This window comes from Antennarius striatus, chromosome 3, assembly GCF_040054535.1.
Source record: "Antennarius striatus isolate MH-2024 chromosome 3, ASM4005453v1, whole genome shotgun sequence".
Lineage (NCBI taxonomy): Eukaryota > Metazoa > Chordata > Actinopteri > Lophiiformes > Antennariidae > Antennarius > Antennarius striatus.
In genome coordinates this window covers 19,044,296-19,060,000 of record NC_090778.1, presented here as the reverse complement: position 1 = coordinate 19,060,000, position 15,705 = coordinate 19,044,296, and the positions used below count along the sequence as shown (strand labels likewise).

At 38.3% G+C, this 15,705-nt stretch overlaps 1 protein-coding gene across 2 annotated transcripts in view; it reads right to left on the bottom strand.

Annotated features, from left to right (window-relative positions):
- ccser1 (coiled-coil serine-rich protein 1) overlaps nucleotides 1–15,705 on the bottom strand; it is a 141,539-nt gene that overhangs the window by 17,994 nt on the left and 107,840 nt on the right. The gene's annotated exons all lie outside the window — the stretch shown is intronic.

Below are 15,705 nucleotides of genomic sequence, written 5' to 3'. Positions count from 1 at the left end.
AAAAGTGACATGGCTACTCACTACTTCAACAAACAAATTCCTCACATGGTCTGGACAAGATTGGTTTACCTGTGATTATCCTCAGAAAGAGGAAACCTGACCACACCCAGAGTTGGACTCTTTTTGAGAGACCACATGTCTTGCTGAGACCTGGCAGTGTATGTGAGATTATCCCACCATAATCTGGCTACCACTCTTGGCTACTGCATTTTCCACCAATCCTCTAAACTGTTGGGTGTGGGAAAGCAGTACTGTCTCCGTGAACAAGGATTCCACTAGCTTTCTTAAATTATCCGCTTGTATTCTCACAGAATATTGCAAACAATTAATTTTACCTGTTCAAAGTTTTAGACGTTGGGAAGTCAATGATTCTTTTTCGGTTGAGGTAAAAAAAAAGTTATTGGATAAGCATTGACAGAAAAACAAAATGTGTACCAACAAACAATGTATTGTCCTTCCAATTCCACAGAAGAAACTTCTCGAAAACCCTAAAATCCTTTCTGGGAGGTAAAACTGAAAAATTTTTTCCAGCTGTCACATCTCTTCTGCCTTAATTTTCACTTATGTTATATCCAATGAGCACCAAGCAATTACATGTGAAAAAACTGTGATCCTCCTCCTTTTATCTGGTTGCACTATTTACAACTATATAACTACAGCCTACAAAATGCTGCTTGACCACCATCAATGGTTATCCAGTCTGGGCGGCAGTGGCTCAGTGGTAAAGCGGGCGGTAGAGCAGGTCGTCCTATGATTTGAGATCGGCGGTTCGATTCCCGCTCCCGCCCCCCCAAAAATACCCGGAGGTGAGCTAACAGTGGGAGGTGTCAGCTCATCTCCGGAGCACTGCCGAGGCACCCTTGAGCAAGGTGCCGTCCCCTTTACAAATTGCTCATTTGAGGCGCACCAAGAAGGAGCTGCCTGCCACTCTACCTCCCCTGCATGCCTACAGGCCCCTTTGTGTGTGTGTGTGATACAGGGGCCTGTACTCACATATATGTATGCATGCGTTTGTAATCAGTAGCTAGAGTGTGCTCTCTTAATTTCCCTTCGGGGATCAAACCAGTATATAAAATAAAAAAATAAAAAATAATCCTATGATCCAAACCTACAAAGAGGCATCTTTACCATTTGAGTATACATTTATGGCTAATCGACATTCTTTGAACAAACTTTGATATCAGCATTACTGTCCTTCATATTGTGCTATGCTATATTGTATACCTGTGTGATTTTATACAATAATCAATAAGATGTTATGTGTCAAACAAGCTTTACCACATTAACATGAGTCTGAAAAACAACAGTGAAGTTCACGGGGTTGACAGCTTGAGTTTAATGAGAGAGATTGATGGACCAGCAGTATGGGAGACAATGAAGATTGTAGTTGTGACTGTGTCACAGGACTGTCACTGCGACAGATCATGTGGGAAGGCTCCAGCATTGCAGCAGAAGTGTGGCAGTAAGTGAATTCAAGCCCCTTCACACAAATGTGTAGGTGCATCTATATATACTGGTCATGTGTCTATGTGTGTGTATAACTGCAGTGGTGCCTGTAACACGATGATGGGTTTTGATGGAGCATGAAGCTGATGGAAGCCAAAACCCCTTTTTGCTGCCTGCATTTATAAAAGACTCCCAGATGCAACACCACACACATATGTAGCGGCTGATTACAAATATGAATACACACCCTCGCATTTATATGCTCACACTACAGAATACACACAAATTTTGTGCGCATCGATCTTCACTATAAATGCAAAAGGTCCAACGACCACAAAAGCATGGAGACTCATCTACCCTTCTGTCATTTGGCACAGATAAGGTACTTTCCTGGGTTCTCAGTTTGTTCTGTGGCCACCTTGGAGAGCTGCAACAATACAGAAAACCTGAAAGGTGGGCAGGAGAGAGACAGTGATGAATGAAGGGTGAAGAGAAAAGTAAGGGAAGTGAAGACAAGAACTGTTAAAAAAAAAAAAAAGATTTACCATCAGATATCCTTGACGCCTCAAAATTATGTTGCAGCTCCCACCTGTGCCATCACATTAACAACAAGAGCCAATGCAGTCAGAGACTGCAACATCCCGCGAATTACCTTGAAAGTAGTACCTGACAAGTGCATAGCTTTGACCTTTCAGGGTAGGTCAAAGCTATACACTAGCTTTGACCATAGATCAAAGCTAGTGCATAGGTAGATCAAACCACTAGCTTTGATCTATGGTTTTACACTGTTCTTCTCCCTCATCTTTCTATCTGGTTCCCGAGTGTACAAAAGTTTAAATTTGACATTGACCTAATTTTTTGAAGGTCAAGGTCATGATCTCATTTTCCTCCCCTTTGCTGCCCAAGTAATCTGCTTTTTGTTTCATCTTTCTATCTGCAATGGTTGTGAAGTGATTTGGTGGAAATATTAACAAACAGACAAACACACCAACACTGACAATTACATCACCGCTTTGAAGCAAGATGTAATAACTGTGGCTGCCCCACCGCAGCAATCCTTCACTCAAGATAACAAAGACTCGTGTGAAGACCTACCTCTTCTCCTTGGCTTTTAACATCTAGATAGACACTGGATTTTATTTTGTCTCATCTTATTTTATCTTATTTTTTATTGCTCTGATTATATGCTTTTGTTTTCATCCATATTTTATGTTTTTAATTGATTAATTTTACTTATAATATTTGAGCCATTTTGTCTTTTATCTATAATGTTTGTTCTTTTTTATTTATTCGCCTGTACAGCACTTTGGTCGACTGCGGTTGTGGTAAAGTGCTCAACAAATAAAGATTGGATTGGATTGGAAGACAGACAGCTCTTTGATGCATTTAGGTAAGACATTAAGAACCTGCTCTGGAGGATCCACCAATGAGGCAATGGTGACATTTATGAAAATGGGAAATGTGTTTCACAATTGATAAAGTTATTTCTCTTTCCTCTTTAACAATGATGTATATTATCACCCAATGTCTTAGACGTACATTGTTAAGTTTGAACCTGATTTCCAGCAGAATAAAATTTGCTTTGGAACCTGCAGATCAAGATAATTTCCAACAAAAGAAATTTTTCCTGTGATATCACCAATACTTGCCATTGTTTCGACATTGTGGTGTATGTCTTTATGATGATTTAGATGAAAGGCAACGACATTGAAGTGGTAAGCTAATCAATGAAAAATGTTTGTTTTAGATTCCTCTGTTCCATCCGTCTTTGTGCCATAACAGCAAATGATTGAACAGCTTTTGAAGAAAATATGATCAACTGATTTGATTGGTTAGGACTGTTGCCAAAGTCTAACACACCTACCGTTAAATCCCCCTTCCCCTCATTTTAAGCCATTTCACATCTGTGCCCAGGCTTCATCAGCATTCTGGGTCATGAACCAAATCAGCTAAATCAGCCAATTACCAAGTACCTGTTCATCATGGCTAAGTGAGCATGTCCAGTGAGTCTGCACTGTGGGATTGCACAACAGCATGTGCATAATGCACCTTGAATCACAAAAACAAACAAGTCCCAATTGGTCACTTAACTGTGGATAAGTGACTATTTGCTCAGACAATAAACAAAGAAGACAATGTCAACTGTTTTTATAGAGGCCATTTCTTTGTTAGAAAGTAGCTTCAATGAAAACCGTTCACAGTGGAGTGATTCACAATTACAGGGACATCCTGTTAGACATGTTTCTATTTACTCTCTTAGGTTTCATCTTTAGAGCTGTAAATACCAATGCTTAAATATATTTCAACTTATTATTTCTAAGAAGTTGTGTGAAGCTTAAATAATAGCAATGGAGAAGAGGAGGTTGTGTGAATGCAGATTGTTGGTGTAGATTGTCATTTTAATGTTCATAGTGTTTTATGAAGGACTCAAAATAGATCCAGTTAACAGAACATAGTCCTGGAAAAATAAGTTTTGAATTTGTGCACAAAATATTTTTTGTTTTCTAGTCAACTGAAGTGGTTTGACGTATCTCAAGCCGAACTCTTCTAACTTTGGTAATTACAGCCTGCTGCAGATTTCACTTTTGAAAGAGTCCTTTGTTTTATGCGTCCTATTTTTATATGAGAAACTAGTAACTTGTTATTTCTCGACATTGTATATATTCTTTTTTCTTCAAAGTCTTGTATTGATTCAGACCATAGTGCTGAGCTCCCCCAACAAAGGCACTGGCAGTTACTGTATAATGTGCTTGCGACTAAACAAGTATGCCTCTGGAGACATTTATGATGAATGGCAGGTAAACAGAATGCAGCTGCCTGGGCAGATGAAATACAGTAAGTTGACCCCTTAAATGGTCTGACTAATCTTCACACAGGTTTTAAATCCATAAATGGACGCTTATAAAACGGCTTACTTTAAAAAATAATATACGTACATGAGCCAACAGTTCACATTCTGTTACTTTGTGCCGGTGGATATAAATAAATTAAATAATAGTAATAATAGTGTCCCCACATTATTTGGGCAGACCACTGGATTATTTATGTAAGAAGAAACATGGAGCAGTTAAAACAAGTAGCAGGAGATCCAGCAGAGTTGCTGTCATCAGTTGTGATTGTTGGTTCAGACGATTCCTGACTGATAATAATCTCGATTCGCAAAATATTACTATAAATGTAATGTCCATTACACTTAGATAGTTGAGACAGATCCTCATGGGTGCCATATCAACCTACACAGAGAAGCCCAAAGCTGGTGCAGTAGCTTTACAGAAGCAAGAAAGAATGGAACCACACAACGCAAAGTGTGTATTAAATGTAACCATAATTTGGTCAAATATGCAGGGAAGATATTTGTGTTCATTTAAACACTATTAAGATTAAGTGAGTAGAATTGCTGTTGTGCAACTCCTGGGAAGAATCCAGAATAGTTCCAAATGAAACGGTTTTTCCAAATGAGGCTTGACATGGATAACGTCCTTCTGTGAGTTATTTTGTTCTTCCTGTGTAGTAATGAACTATTTGTTTTGAATAATTCCATCTTTTCGTATACAGGGATCCACAGAGATCATTAGAATACATTCAAGATTAGTGATGTCATTGTTTTCTGGCCTGAGTCCCATTTTTAGCCTTGTTATTAGCAGACACACTAAAAGGCAGAATTTAAGTTACCACACATTGCTTGGCAGTTATGGTGGCCACAGACTACAAACATTATCTGCAGTGTTGCACAAAACAGCAAAATCTTAGTATAGCAAACGCCCATTCATCCAAATGTGAATACAAATACTGTGTAAAAGGAAGTATTGCTGTCTGCTTTGCCAGTGTTCTTCAATGCATCACGACTGACAATGAGAAATGTAAGACATACATATTTGAGCAGAACTTTCGAAGCCAGGGGGTTAAAAAGTGTTGAAGAAATGTGTGTGATGTCAATTCATTAGTTGAACATCAAATTGCTCCTGCTCTTCTTGTCATGGTCCCAGTTTCAGTTCCTGTATCCTGATTTTGATTCCCACTCAAAGCCTATATGTCCGATCAGAACAATTGGTACATGCACTGAAGAGTGCCACGCCTCACAAATATGAGTACCTATGAGTGCCTGAGGGCCTTGAAAGTCCAACACACAATCTGTCCATCTGTCTTGGTCTTTACTTATGAAACACAGGGATAAACAGCAGCAAAGAGAAGACAGAATAAGGAAAGAGGCAGAGGGAAAACACAAAGATGGGATAATAAATGGCATGAAAGAGAATAGGTTCATGTGCATACAACAGTATTGATGTAAGAGAAGAAATGAGGAAAGACAGAGATGGTAAGAACAAGACTCATTCTATAATTAATTATCCTCATTGTATCCCTGAAAAGCGCTGAGGAAAGAATTGTGGAAACTGGAGAAAAACACAGACAGTCTCACACGCATGCATACACAATCAAGCAGAGCCACAAAAGGGTTATGAAAGTTTGAGCAGCAATGTTTCAAAAAAGTTCATTTTATTTCCCTGAAGTTCTGAGGACAGGACCAGAAAACACACAGCTAAGATTTCAAGTGAAGTTGACTTTCTTGTTCTGAGTTTCTGAATGTATGTATTAACACTTTACAGAGTCTTGTTATCTTTCATGAAAACAAATTACACCCACATTTAACTTTTGAAGAGATTATAATTTGGTACATGAATGCAAAAATAGCCCCTAGCACAAAAAGACAATTTCCCACATAAAAACAAAAGTGCACATAAAGGCAGACAACAGTCATACTTCTCAGATGGATAATGTTTGATGAAAAGGATGTAGACCACGCTGTTTGCCAGCAGACTCACAATGACAGCAAATCTCTACGGAGTTGTTGCAACTACCAAGAAATACTCTCTCATACTGGATAACCCTCCACAAAACCAGAGCTTTTCATTGTGTTAATTTGTGAGCTTTAGATGTGTCAGGTTTGGTTACAGCTGGACAAAGACAGGTTAGCTCTCCGTCTGTGAAAAGTTAAGTCTGTTGATAGCAGTTTTATATTTAGAATACAGACATGAATAAGCAGACTTCCCAGAATACCAACTACATGAACATTAACTGGAAAGGAGCAAAGGGACCTTTGGTTTTATGACTGCAGCTTTATTTCAACCACCTACACAGGTATAAGTAAGCTAAATAAGATGCTGTATGTAGAATCCTTTGTGTCAAGACACATGAAATGAACACAAACAACAAACATCTCGTAATGCTTTGTGTGTGTGGGTGGGGGGGTGCAAGGACACTTGGAGGCGTGTGTATCCTTCTTTAAGTGGCAAGGTTGACCTGCTTAGAAGGTGACAACATGAGAGACCCTGAAAATTTCACATTTTAATTTGTCACTGAACATTCATTTTAATATTTGTCAGTGAAATATCCATCGTTTGTGCATGTGTCCGTGTCTTACTATTTTGCCTCTGGGCCATCCGAAGTGTGCAGATTCCAAAAGAATAGCTCATCAATATTCATATGAGTTTTATGGTTTCATTAATGTTGCAGCAAATTGTCTCATAGTAAACTCACAGCTATGGCATGTGTGTCCACACAAGTCACAGGCGAGTGAGACAAAGTGTGAGTGCATCTATGTGCATTTGTGTAGGAGCGAGGGAGGGTTACCAGAGAGTGCTGGGATAGAAAGAACAAAGAGAGGACTCGAGCTGCTACAGATGGCCTCATGTTTGCAGCACATGAAAAGGCGACTTCATAAATGAAGAGAAAAGATCATACAGATGAGTGGAGAAAGAGAGGAAGAAAAGGAGAAGGTCAAGAAAAGAAAGAGAGAGGAGAGAGGTTCTAAAGGTATCTGTCCTACTTTGGTTTGACTAATGAACCCAAAGTGTCCTGAATCTGTCCCGAATCACCGGAGGCACAGTAAAACCACCCTGTGTTGAAAGAATGTGTGTATGTGCCTCCTATGCTACATGTGTGTAAGCCTGTGAGACATCTCGACGCATGTCTGAGTGATTGTGCACTTGATGCAATATGCTCTTTACTGTACATTGAAGCTGCGTGTTTATGATCACAATGTCCTGCGTGAGTTCCACAACCCTCTGTCCTTTCTCATCATCCATGTAGTTGCAACACACACACACACACACACACACACACACACACACACACACACACACACACACACACACACACACACACACACACACACACACACACACACACACACACACACACACACACACACACACACACACACACAAACACACAAATTTTAAGATCATGGAGCATTGACATGAATCATTGCCTTCTGCATATTCTTACATGATGCTGCACAACAACCACACACTCATCTGCAACAATGTATCCCAAAAATCCCCAAAATATCAGCAAGGACTAAAGGATCCTGTTAAATACTAACAATACTGCAACCACAGCATCCAGCTTCCAAGTCCCTTTATCTTATCAGCATTTGCGTCTGAGCTCTATATTTTTTAAATAAACAAACCCCAGAGGCTCGACACGTTTCTGCATGTGTGTGTTCATGCTTCCTAATCCCCATCCTCCTGACACACCATTCATGATTAACCATGTTCAAAGAGGATGGCTTTGAGTTAATGAGAGTCATGTAATTGGTTTTCATGTGATAGATGGGGATATACAGCAGAGAGAATGAAGTATCGTATCTCATGTTTGAAACAAGACACCACACTCCAATTGGCAGAAGAAATGAATGGTACTGACCTGGTTTACAAAGTTTCTACAGCACAAGTCAACACAATGGGTACAAATTATACTTATACATTTATATATATTTTCTGTTTATTAAGATGGAAAAATTGTTTCTGTCTACAGTTTGTGGAAAATTATTTTTAAGTCTGCTCCAAGACAAGATCTAATTGCACAGAAATAAAACAATAAACCAAACAAGAAATATGGTCTGGCACATATCCTGGTTTATTCAGAAATGTGTTTGGAGAGAAAAGAACTTTGCACAATTAAATAAGTAAAATATTTTATAATATGATTAAACTAAATATAATTATGCACCCATCTAAATTGTTAGCTGCATCCAAACTATAAGAGGAAATGTTTGTTATTATAAATGATTTGAAAACTAACATTACAATTTTTTCCTAATTTTCCAATCAACTGACATGAACTAATTAATATAATGAAGCGTATTTGTGGCTGACTAGCTATTGAATGTGAATTTTAACAATTCAAACATATCCAGATTGTACCATAGGTGACAAACTGCAACAAAAAGAATCTTCATGGAATAGTGCATGCAAACTCTGAATAAAAGAGCACGCAGCAATGAATAAGAATACTTTCAATTTTCCTTACCAATGCAGACACTAGAGGGAAACGGGCTTTTACTGGTTTTAGAAATAACAAGCAATTTATCTTCCTCTCTGTCTGAGCACTATCTGTTTTTATATGGATTAAATATTTTTTTGCATCTTATGTGTTTCTTCCATTGGCATTCCACCAAGACTTTCCACCAACTCACACACACCTCTCTCTCTTTATTTTTGTGTGTGTTTTTTTTATGTATTTCTAACAGTGTTTTGTTTACCATAACTTAACAACGGTCACATTTTAGGATTTTGTGAGAGAAATAGACGTGAGTGTGGCGTCTAAGAGCGTTTTCACTCTGTTGTTTTTTGTTTTTTTTGTAAACGTGCATCTTCACTTTCAGTTTTTGACGGTTACTTCGCAGTTGCGTTGTTTGTGAGACTTTTGCGGAAAATAGAGGGCACTATGGTACCCCAGAGATGGACTACCAGAGATGGGCTAACGCGTAGGAGAAAGCCGCTCTGGCGAAACTCACACAGCATCATGGGATAAAGTTAACACCCCCCAGCAACTGCTCGGTGGGGGAGCAGGTCGGTTGCGACAGCTTTTAAGCAGGCTCCCGAATGGACAAAGCAGTGGTAATCTTTCTTGATGAAATTGAAAAGGTACACCAGGTGGTTGTGAGCGGGGTGGTGATTGTGAATACCCTCATCCCTGTCCTCCACCTGGCTAGCCTGATTAAAACGGTGATCATATTGAACGCACCGCCATTACTCAGCGACTAGCTCCTGGACACCTCCGTGTCACGATATGGTCAGCTCCTGAGTCCTATCAATATGTTCCCGATTGGAAATACCACTCAGACATGTTACGCCTTCCGGAGACAAGTTATGCTGATCCCAAATCGGTCCAATGAAGAGCTGAACTACAAGCTCACGTTTACAATTGATCACTATAGCTACATGGTTTATGTCACTAGTGAGAGCATGAAAAGTTTCAAGTGTGGATGGGAGGGCCATCTCATGCGTAACTGTCTGAACGGTCCCCCTGCGCCGGTGGGGGGGACCAGCGGCGGGAGCCACGGTGCCGGTAGCTGCAGCTACTTAAGCGGCTGTGGTGGCGTACGGCGCTGTGACCCAGGCTCCAGGACCACGGCCTTGTGGGCTTCCGACTTCTTTACCCACTGGGTCGCCGACTGCCAACCCGGAAGTGCAGAATAACACAAAAGATACAGGTAACAACGCAAAGGTTAAACAACCGGGGGCCGCAATCCCTCTGGTGTCTTCCAGTAGTGCATCCCTGATTTCATAATCGCAGCCTTATGAGTTTCCAACTCCACCACCCACGGAATCACCAGGCATCAACCCAGAGATCACAGGTGACAGCTCAAAGGTTAAACAGTCGGTGACCAACAACCCGGAGCCACAGAATAACACGCAGGACACAGAACACAGCACAAAGGATGGTCAGAGTGTTTTGGTGAAGGCTAAAAGAGTCTTTCCTGAAGAAGGACGAGGAGGAGAATGATGATATTGTGATAGACATGAAGATAGCTCTTAAAAGGAAAAACACTAACACAAGAATCAGCAAAGCGAAAAAAATTGCTAAAGAAACACCTGAGACACCTCCTGATACAAGTAGCTCTAACAACGAAAATGACAACAGTCTGAAAAAGGCCATGACAGAAAAATATGATTTGCAAAGGAACATGCAAACTCCGCACAGAACGGGACTCGAACCCGAAATCGCCTTGCTGTGCGGCGACAGCGCTACCTTCTGTGCCACCGTGCCGATCAATTAGCCTCTATTTGTATAACACTTAATCACAAACCGCTTAACAGACAGAGAAACCCAACAGAACTCTCCAGGCATAAGCGACAGCTTATGCTTTCTTTGGAGGATCTAACTCTCAGCTCTCTTAACTCTCACTGTAGCTATAAAACGAACAGACGTGTTGCCGTTTGGTCGATTTTAACAAGACAGAATCATGCAGGTGAGTCTCATGATGAGGAACTCAAAATATAAAGGCGATTTCCGGGTTCGAATTTCAGTGGAGAACTGGAAATATTGTGAATGTTATTGTTGAATGGAAGTGCATTTAAAGCTTGCGTCCCAGGAATGTATCGTGCGTCCCTGTCAAAAGATGCGCGTCAAAGACGCAAGGACGCACGCAAGCAAGAACACTGTATATATATATATATATATATATATATATATATATATATATATATATATATATATATATATATATATATGTATATATTTCTGTCAGCAATCATATCAGCCTTTATGATTCCAACTCTAAGAGGTTTCTTCCCTCCTTTACATCTTCTCTATAGAGTGCTTCTCTTCCTGCACTAATATTTAAGTCCCATGGCCTTTTCTCAGATTCTCATAGATAAAGCTCAAGCTAATTGCTTTTTTAATAGCTTGAATCACGGTTTATTGTGTACGAGTGTGTGTCCCCTTGTGTATTAGCTGAGTGTGCAGACGCTCAGCTGTATGGTGATATGATTACTGTATATTGTGTAAGGATGTTGAATGTATTCTCATTTTCTGTTTTCTATCAACATCCTTTTGGATGTTTCTCTAAAGCGTCATTGTAATTTATTTATCTGCTTGCCAAAGTGTGAATTGGGAAAATATAATTTCTGTTTTCCACCTCTAATTCTTTCAAAATTATTGAATCTTACTCTTGGGGATGTCTGTGTGATAAAGTGGAATGAAGAGGGTAATAATATGAACAGTTTCAGTCTCTTACAAATCTTTAGGGCAATATAAAATCTGTTACTCTTTTTAATGGACCTGCCTATGTTTTTCTCACAAGAGAAACAAGATGGGAAAACTCAAACACTCAAACCTTAGCTCAGGCATCAGACCAAAGCATGAAAATTTAATGTAAAAATAATGCTATCAGAGAGGACAAATAAAAGACAGAAACAGGCAACATGTGGCAAGACGGTGAAACATAGCATCATGTCACTTTGAAACAGGATAAAACGCATGAATAGACAAAATCAAGTTTTATTTTTTTTAAGAAACAAAGAGGATTGTGGTTTCAAGCTATATGTAGAGCTCTGATATGGGCCTCTCTTCAAAGACAAATGGCCTTTCATCTCAGCCTGCAGTATCTCACAAGCATCCTTATGCACACAGATGGAGAGCATATAAAACGTAAAAGAGCATATATAAAACGTATCCCCTTTGGACTTTTTCATGTGTTAATGTTTCCAAACTTGAATTGCAGAAAATGTAATGAGGCTTTAGAAACTGATTACTTAAAAAAAAGAAGGAAAAAAAAAGGATTACTTTGCAAGGAGAAAACAAATCTGTACAAATATGTCTAAATTAAGAAGAAATAAAAGACAAGATATATCCTTGCATATTTGGTATGTTGTAAAGAACCATCTAAATCAATTCCCAGTCATCTAATTTCATCTGTATCCATTGAGGTGAGACATATAACGGAAATTCTGTATGGGTTCCAAACTCTTGCCAATAAAACCAATAAAAAGGTGTAATTTTTCACATGCTAACAAGTGCAAGAAAGCCAACAGGAGATTTTGTGCATTCTCCTTTTAGGAGAAAGATGTGAAAATATGCTTTGAAAATATAACAGTAACAAAAGCCCCATTTTGTACCATCACAGCTCTAGATATCTGTCAGTTACTCAGTCATTCTATTTGTCATTCTTTTCCATCTCTTACTGTTTTGTTTTCTATCACTTCATGACAAGTGAATGAGGACCAGACTGGTTGCTTTGACAGTTTTGGAACTTGTCTCATTGTGTTTAGGTTAAAAATTATGCCCGCTGATTTATAAGAGTATTAACATCTCATTCAAGCCCATTTCCCCTGATCATGATCTAAGACACGGAGCTTGAGTTGAGTTCTGTTTTCACAGACATAAGCCTGTAACACAATGATCAATCACCTGTTAAAGAAACAGTTTGGGCCAATTATGGATGGTTACTTCTTTAACCTCCCAATGGACCCATCCACAGGTGTGGCAATGGACAAAATAAATAAAAAAATTCTTTGGCCCTGGTTTTGCTCTTAATCTGGCTTTGATTTTAAGCAGTTCACTGGTTCGTAAAAGTGTGATGCAGATGACAGCTATCAATCACAACAGCGATTGAAAAACATTCCAGAAACATCTTTGTCACCAGCATTACATAAATTACCTGTTTGCTTGTTTCAACATTGTCTAATACTTCAACACAAGTATTAGACAATAAAATCTTCACAATATAACTAAATATGCTTATGCTTTCTCTGGAGGGCATTGTTGGCTATCTATTTGTAAAGCGCTTTGAAATGTCTTCAGGTATGATTTAGCGCTATATAAATAATAGTTGATTGATTGATTGATAAATAGACTGAAAATGCATTTACTATTCAATTTTGTCATGAGTCTTCCTGATCGACTGTTACCAGGTGAGATTATAATCATCTTGGTGGTAGTTAATACATTGTTAAATGACTCCTCAGTCCCCCACATTGCTGAGCTCTTTTTGGTTTGTCATTGCATTTTTACATATTCAAAATTATGGTGAGACCCATCTTAGTTTATAGCATAAGCTAAAAATAACTAAGTAGACATCTATCAAGTGTCTTAAACTCGAATTCCAGGGGTGGAAGTTAGACTGAAAGTGCATCTTCTTCCTAATAACAAGAAAATCTGCACGTGAGCAGAGAATGCCAAGGAGCCAACATTCTACATACATAATTACATCCAATGAATCATACAGTTTGAGGCTTTTATAATGCTAAATCAAGTCGCTACCTTATCTTTTATGATTATAATTAACAGAAAATTACTTCATCAGGTGGAGGAAGTATTTCTAAGGCCTTCAGGTTAAACACCCTGGAAAATTTTAAAAACATTGTAGACTTACACTAAAGGGACTCCAGTTTCCTTTCCAAATGTGCCAATGGCCTATTTTTTGTCTCTGTTCCAATTCTCTAGGTCCCAAAGAATGTGTGTCCTACGTTGTCTTCCTTCCTGACAAGGAGTGTCCTCTTAAGTAGATTTACACTGTTATTGTATAACTTATTATACTTTGACTAAATAAATGTGCCGGATGGGTCTGATGTCTTTGCAGTCTCGAGTTTCTTTGAGCATTAAAAAATTGTGAATTAAGAACTTGACTGTTAGGAGTTTGAATAATGACGGGTAATTACTTCTCTACTTTACCCACTCTGTATGCTTTCAGTTTTATTCGAATTATTCCTCTGGTCGCGTCTGCTGACTGTAGGCATTTGACGCACAGGGAACACTTTTAGAACCCATCCATCTTTAAAAGTAATGGTAGTTCTAGTGTTCATAGATCAAAGGTGTGATTGCTGTATTCATCTTTAATTATAAGAAAAAAAAATCCAAAAGTGTGAATTTGGCTGCACTAATTAAAGGACACACTGATGGTAACATCATATGCAAATGCCATTGAAAAGAGTGGTTATCTTGGAGACAGTTTTTTTTTTTTACTAAGACCATCAGTATAAGGCTGACCTTTAGAATAATTTTTCATCCATTAAATAACAATGAAAATCTCATTAAAGCTGTTGAAGTCTATTCAGTAGAGAACTTAATGAACTTGTCAAATAAGACCTACAATAGCCACCAATACACACAAAAAGGGACGCAGCACAATAATTGCAAGAATATTGCATCACTAAGTTACATGAAATGTACCAAAGGCTTATAGATTGGAATACTACACATGGTCAGAATTAGTTGTAATTATTTGTGAGCTTTGCTCTTTAAAAGCATACAAACAAATAAAACTAAATAGAAGTATAACTGTAGCTGTGTTTTTGCACTGATGATGATTTTGAAGATGTTTACTCAGAAAACAGATATAACACAATGCACAATCACTAAGAGTGTCTGACTTCGTCATTTCAAAAAGTTATAAACGTACCACAATTTCACAAATTACATGAAGTGTCAAATATGGTCAGTGTCCTCTCTGCATCATAATCACAATAAAACATCAAAACAAACATTGTGGTCCCAAAGGCAAAATTTTTTTCAACAGATCTTAAATCATATATCTCTCTTGTTTCTTTTGTAAATTAACACAAAAAATAAATTGGATAAAAAGAACAAGGCTTTCCAGAAAATAAGAGAGGCAGAAACATATTTTTATAAGCAAACTATGAAAACAACCACAACATGACAATGCTTAGAAAGGTGTTTAATTGACGAGCCATTGAAAGGAAAATTTATTAATCTAGTTACACTGATTACATTTTTCATTTGCGTCAGTCATATATGAGGTATGTTTATGCAATCATTTTGACGCATAAAAAATGAAGTTAAAAAATAAGGCAAAAAAATGGTCTTGGAGGCATCATTCTACATTATATCAGTACCAGTGCTGCATTGCTGTCTTACTTTTCTTACACAGAGTTGCATCAATACTAAACAGTTAATCTATCCGCCCACCTCAAGTAGACAGAGAAGGAGTTCAAAATAGAGTACGACAGAATTACGAACAGATCTCAACTTGAATTTTCAAAGATCAAAAGCAGCTTGACATCGGTCCTGTTAGTAGAGCAACCAGCCATTTCAGGATTAGTTCAGAACTCCACTTTTTAAATTCTTTTAGGCTTTTGTAAAGGAAAAAACTTAAAGGGCATATTGTAAGCATACATAATTATGTTGTGGGAATGTGCATATTATAGAACAGTGGTTCTTAACCTTGTTGGAGGTACCGAACCCTGCCGGTTTCATATGCTCACTCATCGAACTCTTCTTTAGTAATAAAAAATAAAAAAAATTATTCAAATTGAAGACATAAGTATATGTTTTACTGGTGTATTTAATGACTTGTGCATTAATGTCACCTTTTTCAAAGAAAAAAAGCCAAGACAGTGCATGAACTCACATGAAAAGACCTACCAGCAAATCAGTGTGACTTCTGCTGTTGTTATTGAGAGACCAGTTCAGATATGCGTGGCTTCACCTTGACAAGTGCTACTCCGATGTCAT